Genomic DNA, 4,918 nt, shown 5'->3' with positions numbered 1-4,918 from the left:
CTTCCAATTTACAGCAAAGAACACAGAGGTCAAATAAGTAAAAAGGGTCACCCATGCTCCTACAGTTAGAGTGTGGTGGAATTAGAAAAACTATTATTTTAGACTCCTATGCAGGTGCTTTCCACTGTAGCACAATGACCTGTTTCCACTCTTGAACTTCATTCACCTAAAAAGCTCAAGGTCCTAAGACCACAATTTTAGAGGCTTGAGTGTGTGATTCATACAGTCTTCTCTGGATGTAATTACCTATTTCTGAAAACTTACACGGCACTTTATCTGGACCTTTGGTTGTGAGTCTTCTAAACAATAAGCTCTATATGGACAGGTTATCTGTCTTTCTATTTTGTATTCATATGTCAAATGCATATTGAACATTTAATATTCTTATATGCTTTTCTAGGAGACAGGGGCAGGGGGGAATGCTCTTGTTTTATGTACCAAATTATAAATTAGTTTCAGAGAGTAAACATTTCTGGAATAAAGGGGATTATAGGAAAATAACAGATTGGGTAAGTAATGTGCTTTATTTGGGTAGAGAGAGAAGGTGAGGAAGTGGCCTAAGGGTTGAGAACCAAATGGTAAGCGGAGTTGGCCACAGAGGGAGCCAGGGAAACCAGTGAGAATGCCAAGACCATGGGCAGGAGAGAGAAAAGAAGCCTGTTTCTGGAGCACAGGGAGCATGGGAGCAGTGGTCCAGGAATGTCTGCGATTATACCATGCTTATAACGAGTTTGAAACACCATTGGACTGTTTCATGCTGGGAAATAGCATGAGTTGAATTGTTTTATAATGGTCACCCTGTGGAGACAGGATTTCGGATGTAAGGGTAGAAGCAGGGAGACCAGTTAAGAAGTTGTGAAAATCATCTTAAAACAAGGTGATGGTGTATTTGCAGCAGCAGGAGATGTGGGAACTTGGTGCTCAGTAAGGGAAGAGCTTCAATATAAATGAATCTTATGTGTGTTTTTTCTTTAAATAAAGGTGTTTTCTGATATCACATCTGAATGTTCTCAAATATTTACTTTGAATTGCCAACATTCTATTTATTTTCTTCCAACTGGGATGTGGAATGAATTGCACTTATAATATGTAGGAAATCTGCTAAAATAGCTTGGGCTAGATGAATTGGTCACATTTTTCAATGTTGGGGGAAAAAAATAAGGGCAATAATAATAAACATGGGATCACAAATTAGCAGACATCTTTGAGCCCTGAACTGTTTCCTATAAATGATTTTAAAGTTAAAATAAAATATTACATTTACATTGTGATGCATCTGCAGGCTCCTGAGAATTTTACTGTATTTCTTATTAATATAAGCAGGAAGAAAAACAACTATTCCTATAACAATATGTAAATTTATTAATGGAGTATTCTCTAATAGATCTTAAGATTTCCAGTTCCAAGGTAATTATTTTTAAAATTTGCTTTTAAGCCTAATTTTAGCATAGGATAGCTAATAGCATTGCCTCAGAGAAAAGAAACAGTATGAGCAAAGTTACACTATTAGCCAAAGTGAATATGCAGCTTGCTATCTGTATTTTTCACTTCACGAGGGAAATGGAAAGATAGTACCTACTGTTAAAGAAAATAGATAAGTACTATTTTCTATAAATAAATGGAAACAATGATATTTTTTGTTTCTTTGAAATTTAGGGCAATCAAACTATTAAATTAATGCCTTCATACCTTTATATTTTATTCAACTACATGTCATCGAGAAGTTTATACATAAAAACTAAGGTGTTTTTTTTCTTTTCTTTTTAACCTTTAATTATTATTTAATTGTGAATTTTATGTTTGTGGATCTGGGTGAATGCTTAAAAAATACTCTTTCCAACAATAAGGTTGTTTATATTTGCATATAAGCAGCATAATGACCATGCTGTGACAAAGGCTATTCTTAATTACTAGTTTAATCTCATCACTGGATTTATAAAGTTGTCAAATGGTAATAATCGAGTACCACACAAAGATTTTTTTCAAATACCTAAAATTTCTCATCTTGATAAATGGACCCCCTTGACCCACATTACATTTACATTGTGATGCATCTGTAGGCTATGATGTTTTAGGCATTAACTGTATTTCTGATTATTGAAATTGCTTTTATCTGTTCTCAGATCTGTCATGTATTCACTCTGGTGGACAAGGCCGAGTGTTTTTGAGAGGACTGGCAGCTGGAAAAAGAATGAAGCTCTGTAGACCTAAACTGAAAAAAAAGTTAAGAAAAGCTCAGCTGAATTTGTATACTTATTCTCCAAAGCCCTGAAACAGCTCAATTTTAAGTATCAAATAATTACCCTTACTTTAGAGTTCCCACATGCTTGAAGGTGAAAATAGTGCTCCACATCAGGAGTCTGATCTCCATGTCACCCTGTCAAACAGTTGTTGCCTTCAGCTATGAAAGTGCTTGCAGTCTTGGGAGTGCCCTGCCCAAGTTTAATTGACTTCAAAGGACATCCATGCAATGAAATGAAACCTGGTATTAGAAGGACATTGTCCCAAGGCAAATCAATAAGGTTATTTTGGGGGCTCTAAACTTGGGAGGGAGTTTCTTATAGTACATTTTTTTCATATGCATCGAACATATTTTCATTTTTTTTGGTGGAAAGTCTAAGTCCATATGATTGCTTTCTTTCTTTATGTAGCTAAAATTGAGGTTCATTATTTAAGAATATTGTTGGCTCATTTTAGAGAAGTTCTACTGAAATCCACATTGATTTAAGTAGGAATTTCCTTAAAATTATTGATTTCAGAAATGTTTATGTTGTGATAAGAGCAATGCTCATTTTTAATAAATTTGGAGTAGGTTATTTGAAAATGCTCCCCCCCACACACACATTAGGCTATATTTTCCAAAAGAAAACACCTTATTTATGATGTTTTCAATTTGCATCATGAGAAAATCTATTATGTGTGATTTCTGGTTCTGATGAATCTTTAAATATTCACATAGTACAAATCAATGGTTCAAAATCTTTGAATACAAAAAGACTTGTAAATTCTTATGTACAAGGTAGATATGAGATGATTTTAAAAATGTTAAGTTTAGCAGTTGCTAGAGCCTCATTAGGAATTATAAAATGCTAGTACTGATCACTCTAAATATAATCTCTATTCATATATAGGAGATTTTGAGTAATGTATACTATTTAATCAAGATAACTTATATGGCCATCACATATATATTTATAAGACATTTAAGCAATGGAAACCTTCAAGTCATTCTCAAACATCCTTGCAATGCCACAAAGACAGATTAGTCTTCTAAGATAGTGAGACTTTTTAAAGGAACATTACAGTATGTTCCTCACAACGAAAATGGTACTTTCTACTTCATATGTAGTGTTTTGTTCTTGAAGCGTAAGTCTTAGTTATAAAATAATGACAAGCTTAGTGGTGACATTACTGAGCTTTTCCCCTGCTTTCTCGACTTACTTGATCTCTTTAAACAAATGGATTATTGGCAAGAACATTATATTAAACAAACAGAATTCGGTTTGGTCCCTGGTGATTTGCAAACCTCATAGTTTTTAAAATAATCTGATTGCTAGCTTTGTGAAGAAACTGTTGCCATTGCCTATGTGATTGGATATCAAAAACACTTTTTTAAATAATCACATGACATTTGGTTTTGGTTCCTAAAACAATAAATAATTTAGAAAATAATGTTAATGCTGTCTTTAAAATTGTATCCTATCTAAAGAGGAAGAGTCACTGTATCCTTCCTCATGAAATGCCCATCATCACGGAGAGAGGACTCCTCTCTTCTCCCACCTATTCGGTTCCCACACACAGAGTCAAGTTCATGGCATCAAACTAACTCAGTGCACTGCGTCTCCCATCTCTCCAACCGTGGGAGGCAATACTCGCTGTCCAGCAGACAGCTGTCTCACCTGATGCTGCAGTGGCTGGCCTCAAACACAGTGCAGAGAGGGTGTTCATTCGCTAAGACTGCCATAGCAAAGTTACACAAACGGGGTGGCTTAAAACACAGAAATGGGGTGTCTCACAGTTTCGGAAGCTGGAAGTCTGAAATCAAGATTTTGGCAGAACATTACTTACCTGGCAGGGGAGAGGCCATGATCACGGTGGTTTTCCCAGGGCGAGGCTTATCCTTTGCACTCCGGATGTGCTGACCCCTGCGATTTCCCCAAATGTGGGAAACTCGACTGCAAAATTTGTGGTAGTGGGGGACTGCGTTCGCGCTCTCCCCTGATTAAAAAAAAAAAAAAAAGATTTTTGGCAGAACCAAACTTCCTTTGAAATTCTAGGTAGAATCCTTCCATGCCTCTTCCTAGCTTCTGGGGTAACTACCAATCCTTGGTGTTCCTTGGCTGGCAGCTACGGAAGTCCCATCTCGGCCTCTGTCATCAATAGCCATCTTCACATCATCTTCCCTCTCTGTGTGTCTGTCTACATCTGTCTTTTTTAAAAATCTGTACATATAGGGACACTAGTCAGTTTAGATCAGGGTCCATCCTGTTTACCTCATCTTAACTTGGTTAAATCTGCAAAGAATGTATTTCCAAATAAGTTCACATTTTGAGTTAATGGGAATGAGGCCTTCAACATATCTTTTTTTTTCCCCCCCTGGGATACAATCAACCCAAAGCAGAGAATATAGTTGGTTTATTTTTAAAAATTATTTTCAGAGTTGAGAAATAGACATAAAGAGTCAGCAAAAAAATGTTTTGGTTTGTTTGTTTGCTCATTTGTTTTGTTTTTCAGATTGCACTATTTACATTCCTTTAAATTCACATTATTTCGTATACAATTTGGAAAATAATGAGAATTCTGGTCATTGTCATAAGATATACCATTGATTATTGAAATGCAAGCATAACATATGTGAAGAAATCAACAAAACACTGCTGGTTGCTTCATCCATGGAGATCCTGGCATTTAAACAGGA

At 35.8% G+C, this 4,918-nt stretch overlaps 1 non-coding gene across 1 annotated transcript; it reads left to right on the top strand.

The window, feature by feature from the left end:
• The first annotated feature begins 4,060 nt into the window (after positions 1-4,060).
• LOC114232278 (U1 spliceosomal RNA) lies at positions 4,061-4,221 on the top strand. Its single transcript, XR_003618317.2, has one exon. It is a non-coding gene; the product is annotated as a U1 spliceosomal RNA (small nuclear RNA).
• The last annotated feature ends 697 nt before the right edge of the window (positions 4,222-4,918 follow it).

Source organism: Eptesicus fuscus, chromosome 2, assembly GCF_027574615.1.
Source record: "Eptesicus fuscus isolate TK198812 chromosome 2, DD_ASM_mEF_20220401, whole genome shotgun sequence".
NCBI classification, from domain to species: Eukaryota; Metazoa; Chordata; class Mammalia; order Chiroptera; family Vespertilionidae; genus Eptesicus; species Eptesicus fuscus.
This window is presented reverse-complemented; position numbering and strand designations above follow the sequence as displayed.